This window comes from Diorhabda sublineata, chromosome 9 (assembly GCF_026230105.1).
Source record: "Diorhabda sublineata isolate icDioSubl1.1 chromosome 9, icDioSubl1.1, whole genome shotgun sequence".
NCBI classification, from domain to species: domain Eukaryota; kingdom Metazoa; phylum Arthropoda; class Insecta; order Coleoptera; family Chrysomelidae; genus Diorhabda; species Diorhabda sublineata.
This window is the reverse complement of record NC_079482.1, coordinates 11,314,262-11,326,371: the sequence shown is the minus strand read 5'-3', so window position 1 is coordinate 11,326,371 and position 12,110 is coordinate 11,314,262.

Below are 12,110 nucleotides of genomic sequence, written 5' to 3'. Positions count from 1 at the left end.
ATCTTCCTCATTTCAAGTCGAATCTCATCAATTCTTATATATTTGAGTTAGTTGGCAACTAACTTGTTCAGATATCGTCGATTTACATCCATTGAAGCCCATTGAGGACGATTGTCACTTTGTTTGAATGAAAATTTTCAAAGTCTATCTTCCTCATTTCAAGTCGAATCTCATCAATTCTTATATATTCGAGTTAGTTGGCAACTAAATTTTTCAGATTTCGTCGATTTACATACATTGAAGCCCATTGAGGTCGATTGTCACATTGTTTTGCATGAAAATTTCCAAAGTCTATCTTCCTCATTTCAAGTCGAATCTCATCAATTCTTATATATTTGAGTAAGTTGGCAACTAAATTTTTCAGATATCGTCGATTTACATCCATTGAAGCCCATTGAGGTCGATCGTTACTTTGTTTGAATGAAAATTTTCAAAGTCTATCTTCCTCATTTCAAGTCGTATCTCATCAATTCTTATATATTTGAGTTAGTTGGCAACTAACTTTAACAGATATCGTCGATTTACATCCATTGAAGCCCAGTGAGGTCGATTGTCACTTTGTTTGAATGAAAATTTTCAAAGTCTATCTCCCTCATTTCAAGTCAAATCTCATCAATTCTTATATATTTGAGTTAGTTGGCAATTAACTTTTTCAGATATCGTCGATTCACATCCATTGAAGCCCATTGAGGTTGATTGTCACATTGTTTTGCATGAAAATTTCCAAAGTCTATCTTTCTCATTTCAAGTCGAATCTCATCAATTCTTATATATTTGAATTAGTTGGCAACTAACTTTTTCAGATATGGTCGATTTACATCCATTGAAGCCCAGTGAGGTCGATTGTCACTTTGTTTTGAATGAAAATTTTCAAAGTCTATCTTCCTCATTTCAAGTCGAATCTCATCAATTCTTATATATTTGAGTTAGTTGGCAACTAACTTTTTCAGATATCGTCGATTTACATCCATTGAAGCCCATTGAGGTCGATTGTCACTTTGTTTGAATGAAAATTTTCAAAGTCTATCTTCCTCATTTCAAGTCGTATCTCATCAATTCTTATATATTTGAGTTAGTTGGCAACTAACTTTAACAGATATCGTCGATTTACATCCATTGAAGCCCAGTGAGGTCGATTGTCACTTTGTTTGAATGAAAATTTTCAAAGTCTATCTTCCTCATTTCAAGTCAAATCTCATCAATTCTTATATATTTGAGTTAGTTGGCAATTAACTTTTTCAGATATCGTCGATTCACATCCATTGAAGCCCATTGAGGTTGATTGTCACATTGTTTTGCATGAAAATTTCCAAAGTCTATCTTTCTCATTTCAAGTCGAATCTCATCAATTCTTATATATTTGAATTAGTTGGCAACTAACTTTTTCAGATATGGTCGATTTACATCCATTGAAGCCCAGTGAGGTCGATTGTCACTTTGTTTTGAATGAAAATTTTCAAAGTCTATCTTCCTCATTTCAAGTCGAATCTCATCAATTCTTATATATTTGAGTTAGTTGGCAACTAACTTTTTCAGATATCGTCGATTTACATCCATTGAAGCCCATTGAGGTCGATTGTCACATTGTTATGCATGAAAATTTCCAAAGTCTATCTTCCTCATTTCAAGTCGAATCTCATCAAATCTTATATATTTGAGTAAGTTGGCAACTAAATTTTTCAGATATCGTCGATTTACATGCATTGAAGCCCATTGAGGTCGATTGTCACATTGTTTTGCATGAAAATTTCCAAAGTCTATCTTCCTCATTTCAAGTCGAATCTCATCAATTCTTATATATTAGAGTTAGTTGGCAACTAACTTTTTCAGATATCGTCGATTTACATCCATTGAAGCCCATTGAGGTCGATTGTTACTTTGTTTGAATGAAAATTTTCAAAGTCTATCTTCCTCATTTCAAGTCGTATCTCATCAATTCTTATATATTTGAGTTAGTTGGCAACTAACTTTTTCAGATATCGTCGATTTACATCCATTGAAGCCCAGTGAGGTCGATTGTCACTTTGTTTGAATGAAAATTTTCAAAGTCTATCTTCCTCATTTCAAGTCAAATCTCATCAATTCTTATATATTTGAGTTAGTTGGCAACTAAGTTTTTCAGATATCGTCGATTTACATCCATTGAAGCCCATTGAGGTTGATTGTCACTTTGTTTTGCATGAAAATTTCCAAAGTCTATCTTCCTCATTTCAAGTCGAATCTCATCAATTCTTATATATTTGAGTTAGTTGGCAACTAAATTTTTCAGATATCGTCGATTTACATCCATTGAAGCCCATTGAGGTCGATTGTCACATTGTTTTACATGAAAAATTCCAAAGTCTATCTTTCTCATTTCAAGTCGAATCTCATCAATTCTTATATATTTGAGTAAGTTGGCAACTAAATTTTTCAGATATCGTCGATTTACATCCATTGAAGCCCATTGAGGTCGATTGTCACATTGTTTTGCATGAAAATTTCCAAAGTCTATCTTCCTCATTTCAAGTCGAATCTCATCAATTCTTATATATTAGAGTTAGTTGGCAACTAACTTTTTCAGATATCGTCGATTTACATCCATTGAAGCCCATTGAGGTCGATCGTTACTTTGTTTGAATGAAAATTTTCAAAGTCTATCTTCCTCATTTCAAGTCGTATCTCATCAATTCTTATATATTTGAGTTAGTTGGCAACTAACTCTTTCAGATATCGTCGATTTACATCCATTGAAGCCCATTGAGGTTGATTGTCACATTGTTTTGCATGAAAATTTTCAAAGTCTATCTTCCTCATTTCAAGTCAAATCTCATCAATTCTTATATATTTGAGTTAGTTGGCAACTAACTTTTTCAGATATCGTCGATTTACATCCATTGAAGCCCATTGAGGTTGATTGTCACATTGTTTTGCATGAAAATTTCCAAAGTCTATCTTTCTCATTTCAAGTCGAATCTCATCAATTCTTATATATTTGAGTAAGTTAGCAACTAACTTTTTCAGATATCGTCGATTTACATCCATTGAAGCCCAGTGAGGTCGATTGTCACTTTGTTTGAATAAAAATTTTCAAAGTCTATCTTCTTCATTACAAGTCAAATCTCATCAATTCTTATATATTTGAGTTAGTTGGCAACTAACTTTTTCAGATATCGTCGATTTACATCCATTGAAGCCCATTGAGGTCGATTGTCACATTGTTTTGCATGAAAATTTCCAAAGTCTATCTTCCTCATTTCAAGTCGAATCTCATCAATTCTTATATATTAGAGTTAGTTGGCAACTAACTTTTTCAGATATCGTCGATTTACATCCATTGAAGCCCATTGAGGTCGATCGTTACTTTGTTTGAATGAAAATTTTCAAAGTCTATCTTCCTCATTTCAAGTCGTATCTCATCAATTCTTATATATTTGAGTTAGTTGGCAACTAACTTTAACAGATATCGTCGATATACATCCATTGAAGCCCGATGAGGTCGATTGTCACTTTTTTGAATGAAAATTATCAAAGTCTATCTTCCTCATTTCAAATCGAATCTCATCAATTCTTATATATTAGAGTTAGTTGGCAACTAACTTTTTCAGATATCGTCGATTTACATCCATTGAAGCCCATTGAGGTCGATTGTCACTTTGTTTGAATGGAAATTTTCAAAATCTATCTTCCTCATTTCGAGTCGAATCTCATCAATTCTTATATATTTGAGTTAGTTGGTAACTAACTTTTTCAGATATCGTCGATTTACATCCATTGAAGCCCATTGAGGTTGATTGTCACATTGTTTTGCATGAAAATTTCCAAAGTCTATCTTTCTCATTTCAAGTCGAATCTCTTCAATTCTTATATATTTGAGTTAGTTGGCAACTAACTTTTTCAGATATCGTTGATTTACATCCATTGAAGCCCATTGAGGTCGATTGTCACATTGTTATGCATGAAAATTTCCAAAGTCTATCTTCCTCATTTCAAGTCGAATCTCATCAATTCTCATATATTAGAGTTAGTTGGCAACTAACTTTTTCAGATATCGTCGATTTACATCCATTGAAGCCCATTGAGGTCGATTGTTACTTTGTTTGAATGAAAATTTTCAAAGTCTATCTTCCTCATTTCAAGTCGTATCTCATCAATTCTTATATATTTGAGTTAGTTGGCAACTAACTTTTTCAGATATCGTCGATTTACATCCATTGAAGCCCAGTGAGGTCGATTGTCACTTTGTTTGAATGAAAATTTTCAAAGTCTATCTTCCTCATTTCAAGTCAAATCTCATCAATTCTTATATATTTGAGTTAGTTGGCAACTAAGTTTTTCAGATATCGTCGATTTACATCCATTGAAGCCCATTGAGGTTGATTGTCACTTTGTTTTGCATGAAAATTTCCAAAGTCTATCTTCCTCATTTCAAGTCGAATCTCATCAATTCTTATATATTTGAGTTAGTTGGCAACTAAATTTTTCAGATATCGTCGATTTACATCCATTGAAGCCCATTGAGGTCGATTGTCACATTGTTTTACATGAAAAATTCCAAAGTCTATCTTTCTCATTTCAAGTCGAATCTCATCAATTCTTATATATTTGAGTAAGTTGGCAACTAAATTTTTCAGATATCGTCGATTTACATCCATTGAAGCCCATTGAGGTCGATTGTCACATTGTTTTGCATGAAAATTTCCAAAGTCTATCTTCCTCATTTCAAGTCGAATCTCATCAATTCTTATATATTAGAGTTAGTTGGCAACTAACTTTTTCAGATATCGTCGATTTACATCCATTGAAGCCCATTGAGGTCGATCGTTACTTTGTTTGAATGAAAATTTTCAAAGTCTATCTTCCTCATTTCAAGTCGTATCTCATCAATTCTTATATATTTGAGTTAGTTGGCAACTAACTCTTTCAGATATCGTCGATTTACATCCATTGAAGCCCATTGAGGTTGATTGTCACATTGTTTTGCATGAAAATTTTCAAAGTCTATCTTCCTCATTTCAAGTCAAATCTCATCAATTCTTATATATTTGAGTTAGTTGGCAACTAACTTTTTCAGATATCGTCGATTTACATCCATTGAAGCCCATTGAGGTTGATTGTCACATTGTTTTGCATGAAAATTTCCAAAGTCTATCTTTCTCATTTCAAGTCGAATCTCATCAATTCTTATATATTTGAGTAAGTTAGCAACTAACTTTTTCAGATATCGTCGATTTACATCCATTGAAGCCCAGTGAGGTCGATTGTCACTTTGTTTGAATAAAAATTTTCAAAGTCTATCTTCTTCATTACAAGTCAAATCTCATCAATTCTTATATATTTGAGTTAGTTGGCAACTAACTTTTTCAGATATCGTCGATTTACATCCATTGAAGCCCATTGAGGTCGATTGTCACTTTGTTTTGCATGAAAATTTTCAAAGTCTATCTTCCTCATTTCAAGTCGAATCTCATCAATTCTTATATATTTGAGTTAGTTGGCAAATAACTTTTTCAGATATCGTCGATTTACATCCATTGAAGCCCATTGAGGTTGATTGTCACATTGTTTTGCATGAAAATTTCCAAAGTCTATCTTTCTCCATTCAAGTCGAATCTCATCAATTCTTATATATTTGAGTTAGTTGGCAACTAACTTTTCCAGATATCGTCGATTTACATCCATTGAAGCCCATTGAGGTCGATTGTCACATTGTTTTGCATGAAAATTTCCAAAGACTATCTTCCTCATTCAAGTCGAATCTCATCAATTCTTATATATTTGAGTAAGTTGGCAACTAAATTTTTCAGATATCGTCGATTTACATCCATTGAAGCCCATTGAGGTCGATTGTCACTTTGTTTTGCATGAAAATTTTCAAAGTCTATCTTCCTCATTTCAAGTCGAATCTCATCAATTCTTATATATTTGAGTTAGTTGGCAAATAACTTTTTCAGATATCGTCGATTTACATCCATTGAAGCCCATTGAGGTTGATTGTCACATTGTTTTGCATGAAAATTTCCAAAGTCTATCTTTCTCCATTCAAGTCGAATCTCATCAATTCTTATATATTTGAGTAAGTTGGCAACTAACTTTTTCAGATATCGTCGATTTACATCCATTGAAGCCCATTGAGGTCGATTGTCACTTTGTTTTGAATGAAAATTTTCAAAGTCTATCTTCCTCATTTCAAGTCGAATCTCATCAATTCTTATATATTTGAGTAAGTTGGCAACTAAATTTTTCAGATATCGTCGATTTACATCCATTGAAGCCCATTGAGGTCGATTGTCACATTGTTTGAATGAAAATTTTCAAAGTCTATCTTCCTCATTTCAAGTCGAATCCCATCAATTCTTATATATTTGAGTTAGTTGGCAACTAACTCTTTCAGATATCGTCGATTTACATCCATTGAAGCCCATTGAGGTTGATTGTCACATTGTTTTGCATGAAAATTTTCAAAGTCTATCTTCCTCATTTCAAGTCGAATCTCATCAATTCTTATATATTTGAGTAAGTTGGCAACTAAATTTTTCAGATATCGTCGATTTACATCCATTGAAGCCCATTGAGGTCGATTGTCACATTGTTTTGCATGAAAATTTCCAAAGTCTATCTTTCTCATTTCAAGTCGAATCTCATCAATTCTTATATATTTGAGTAAGTTGGCAACTAAATTTTTCAGATATCGTCGATTTACATCCATTGAAGCCCATTGAGGTCGATTGTCACATTGTTTTGCATGAAAATTTCCAAAGTCTATCTTCCTCATTTCAAGTCGAATCTCATCAATTCTTATATATTAGAGTTAGTTGGCAACTAACTTTTTCAGATATCGTCGATTTACATCCATTGAAGCCCATTGAGGTCGATCGTTACTTTGTTTGAATGAAAATTTTCAAAGTCTATCTTCCTCATTTCAAGTCGTATCTCATCAATTCTTATATATTTGAGTTAGTTGGCAACTAACTCTTTCAGATATCGTCGATTTACATCCATTGAAGCCCATTGAGGTTGATTGTCACATTGTTTTGCATGAAAATTTTCAAAGTCTATCTTCCTCATTTCAAGTCAAATCTCATCAATTCTTATATATTTGAGTTAGTTGGCAACTAACTTTTTCAGATATCGTCGATTTACATCCATTGAAGCCCATTGAGGTTGATTGTCACATTGTTTTGCATGAAAATTTCCAAAGTCTATCTTTCTCATTTCAAGTCGAATCTCATCAATTCTTATATATTTGAGTAAGTTAGCAACTAACTTTTTCAGATATCGTCGATTTACATCCATTGAAGCCCAGTGAGGTCGATTGTCACTTTGTTTGAATAAAAATTTTCAAAGTCTATCTTCCTCATTACAAGTCAAATCTCATCAATTCTTATATATTTGAGTTAGTTGGCAACTAACTTTTTCAGATATCGTCGATTTACATCCATTGAAGCCCATTGAGGTCGATTGTCACTTTGTTTTGCATGAAAATTTTCAAAGTCTATCTTCCTCATTTCAAGTCGAATCTCATCAATTCTTATATATTTGAGTTAGTTGGCAAATAACTTTTTCAGATATCGTCGATTTACATCCATTGAAGCCCATTGAGGTTGATTGTCACATTGTTTTGCATGAAAATTTCCAAAGTCTATCTTTCTCTATTCAAGTCGAATCTCATCAATTCTTATATATTTGAGTTAGTTGGCAACTAACTTTTCCAGATATCGTCGATTTACATCCATTGAAGCCCATTGAGGTCGATTGTCACATTGTTTTGCATGAAAATTTCCAAAGACTATCTTCCTCATTTCAAGTCGAATCTCATCAATTCTTATATATTTGAGTAAGTTGGCAACTAAATTTTTCAGATATCGTCGATTTACATCCATTGAAGCCCATTGAGGTCGATTGTCACTTTGTTTTGCATGAAAATTTTCAAAGTCTATCTTCCTCATTTCAAGTCGAATCTCATCAATTCTTATATATTTGAGTTAGTTGGCAAATAACTTTTTCAGATATCGTCGATTTACATCCATTGAAGCCCATTGAGGTTGATTGTCACATTGTTTTGCATGAAAATTTCCAAAGTCTATCTTTCTCCATTCAAGTCGAATCTCATCAATTCTTATATATTTGAGTTAGTTGGCAACTAACTTTTCCAGATATCGTCGATTTACATCCATTGAAGCCCATTGAGGTCGATTGTCACATTGTTTTGCATGAAAATTTCCAAAGACTATCTTCCTCATTCAAGTCGAATCTCATCAATTCTTATATATTTGAGTAAGTTGGCAACTAAATTTTTCAGATATCGTCGATTTACATCCATTGAAGCCCATTGAGGTCGATTGTCACTTTGTTTTGCATGAAAATTTTCAAAGTCTATCTTCCTCATTTCAAGTCGAATCTCATCAATTCTTATATATTTGAGTTAGTTGGCAAATAACTTTTTCAGATATCGTCGATTTACATCCATTGAAGCCCATTGAGGTTGATTGTCACATTGTTTTGCATGAAAATTTCCAAAGTCTATCTTTCTCCATTCAAGTCGAATCTCATCAATTCTTATATATTTGAGTAAGTTGGCAACTAACTTTTTCAGATATCGTCGATTTACATCCATTGAAGCCCATTGAGGTCGATTGTCACATTGTTTTGAATGAAAATTTTCAAAGTCTATCTTCCTCATTTCAAGTCGAATCTCATCAATTCTTATATATTTGAGTAAGTTGGCAACTAAATTTTTCAGATATCGTCGATTTACATCCATTGAAGCCCATTGAGGTCGATTGTCACATTGTTTTGCATGAAAATTTTCAAAGTCTATCTTCCTCATTTCAAGTCGAATCTCATCAATTCTTATATATTAGAGTTAGTTGGCAACTAACTTTTTCAGATATCGTCGATTTACATCCATTGAAGCCCATTGAGGTCGATTGTCACATTGTTTGAATGAAAATTTTCAAAGTCTATCTTCCTCATTTCAAGTCGAATCCCATCAATTCTTATATATTTGAGTTAGTTGGCAACTAACTCTTTCAGATATCGTCGATTTACATCCATTGAAGCCCATTGAGGTTGATTGTCACATTGTTTTGCATGAAAATTTTCAAAGTCTATCTTCGTCATTTCAAGTCGAATCTCATCAATTCTTATATATTTGAGTAAGTTGGCAACTAAATTTTTCAGATATCGTCGATTTACATCCATTGAAGCCCATTGAGGTCGATTGTCACATTGTTTTGCATGAAAATTTCCAAAGTCTATCTTTCTCATTTCAAGTCGAATCTCATCAATTCTTATATATTTGAGTAAGTTGGCAACTAAATTTTTCAGATATCGTCGATTTACATCCATTGAAGCCCATTGAGGTCGATTGTCACATTGTTTTGCATGAAAATTTCCAAAGTCTATCTTCCTCATTTCAAGTCGAATCTCATCAATTCTTATATATTAGAGTTAGTTGGCAACTAACTTTTTCAGATATCGTCGATTTACATCCATTGAAGCCCATTGAGGTCGATCGTTACTTTGTTTGAATGAAAATTTTCGAAGTCTATCTTCCTCATTTCAAGTCGTATCTCATCAATTCTTATATATTTGAGTTAGTTGGCAACTAACTCTTTCAGATATCGTCGATTTACATCCATTGAAGCCCATTGAGGTTGATTGTCACATTGTTTTGCATGAAAATTTTCAAAGTCTATCTTCCTCATTTCAAGTCAAATCTCATCAATTCTTATATATTTGAGTTAGTTGGCAACTAACTTTTTCAGATATCGTCGATTTACATCCATTGAAGCCCATTGAGGTTGATTGTCACATTGTTTTGCATGAAAATTTCCAAAGTCTATCTTTCTCATTTCAAGTCGAATCTCATCAATTCTTATATATTTGAGTAAGTTAGCAACTAACTTTTTCAGATATCGTCGATTTACATCCATTGAAGCCCAGTGAGGTCGATTGTCACTTTGTTTGAATAAAAATTTTCAAAGTCTATCTTCCTCATTACAAGTCAAATCTCATCAATTCTTATATATTTGAGTTAGTTGGCAACTAACTTTTTCAGATATCGTCGATTTACATCCATTGAAGCCCATTGAGGTCGATTGTCACTTTGTTTTGCATGAAAATTTTCAAAGTCTATCTTCCTCATTTCAAGTCGAATCTCATCAATTCTTATATATTTGAGTTAGTTGGCAAATAACTTTTTCAGATATCGTCGATTTACATCCATTGAAGCCCATTGAGGTTGATTGTCACATTGTTTTGCATGAAAATTTCCAAAGTCTATCTTTCTCCATTCAAGTCGAATCTCATCAATTCTTATATATTTGAGTTAGTTGGCAACTAACTTTTCCAGATATCGTCGATTTACATCCATTGAAGCCCATTGAGGTCGATTGTCACATTGTTTTGCATGAAAATTTCCAAAGACTATCTTCCTCATTTCAAGTCGAATCTCATCAATTCTTATATATTTGAGTAAGTTGGCAACTAAATTTTTCAGATATCGTCGATTTACATCCATTGAAGCCCATTGAGGTCGATTGTCACTTTGTTTTGCATGAAAATTTTCAAAGTCTATCTTCCTCATTTCAAGTCGAATCTCATCAATTCTTATATATTTGAGTTAGTTGGCAAATAACTTTTTCAGATATCGTCGATTTACATCCATTGAAGCCCATTGAGGTTGATTGTCACATTGTTTTGCATGAAAATTTCCAAAGTCTATCTTTCTCCATTCAAGTCGAATCTCATCAATTCTTATATATTTGAGTAAGTTGGCAACTAACTTTTTCAGATATCGTCGATTTACATCCATTGAAGCCCATTGAGGTCGATTGTCACTTTGTTTTGAATGAAAATTTTCAAAGTCTATCTTCCTCATTTCAAGTCGAATCTCATCAATTCTTATATATTTGAGTTAGTTGGCAACTAACTTTCTCAGATATCGTCGATTTACATCCATTGAAGCCCATTGAGGTCGATTGTCACATTGTTTTGCATGAAAATTTTCAAAGTCTATCTTCCTCATTTCAAGTCGAATCTCATCAATTCTTATATATTAGAGTTAGTTGGCAACTAACTTTTTCAGATATCGTCGATTTACATCCATTGAAGCCCATTGAGGTCGATTGTCACATTGTTTGAATGAAAATTTTCAAAGTCTATCTTCCTCATTTCAAGTCGAATCACATCAATTCTTATATATTTGAGTTAGTTGGCAACTAACTCTTTCAGATATCGTCGATTTACATCCATTGAAGCCCATTGAGGTTGATTGTCACATTGTTTTGCATGAAAATTTTCAAAGTCTATCTTCCTCATTTCAAGTCGAATCTCATCAATTCTTATATATTTGAGTAAGTTGGCAACTAAATTTTTCAGATATCGTCGATTTACATCCATTGAAGCCCATTGAGGTCGATTGTCACATTGTTTGAATGAAAATTTTCAAAGTCTATCTTCCTCATTTCAAGTCGAATCACATCAATTCTTATATATTTGAGTTAGTTGGCAACTAACTCTTTCAGATATCGTCGATTTACATCCATTGAAGCCCATTGAGGTTGATTGTCACATTGTTTTGCATGAAAATTTTCAAAGTCTATCTTCCTCATTTCAAGTCGAATCTCATCAATTCTTATATATTTGAGTAAGTTGGCAACTAAATTTTTCAGATATCGTCGATTTACATCCATTGAAGCCCATTGAGGTCGATTGTCACATTGTTTTGCATGAAAATTTCCAAAGTCTATCTTCCTCATTTCAAGTCGAATCTCATCAATTCTTATATATTAGAGTTAGTTGGCAACTAACTTTTTCAGATATCGTCGATTTACATCCATTGAAGCCCATTGAGGTCGATTGTCACATTGTTTGAATGAAAATTTTCAAAGTCTATCTTCCTCATTTCAAGTCGAATCACATCAATTCTTATATATTTGAGTTAGTTGGCAACTAACTCTTTCAGATATCGTCGATTTACATCCATTGAAGCCCATTGAGGTTGATTGTCACATTGTTTTGCATGAAAATTTTCAAAGTCTATCTTCCTCATTTCAAGTCGAATCTCATCAATTCTTATATATTTGAGTAAGTTGGCAACTAAATTTTTCAGATATCGTCGATTT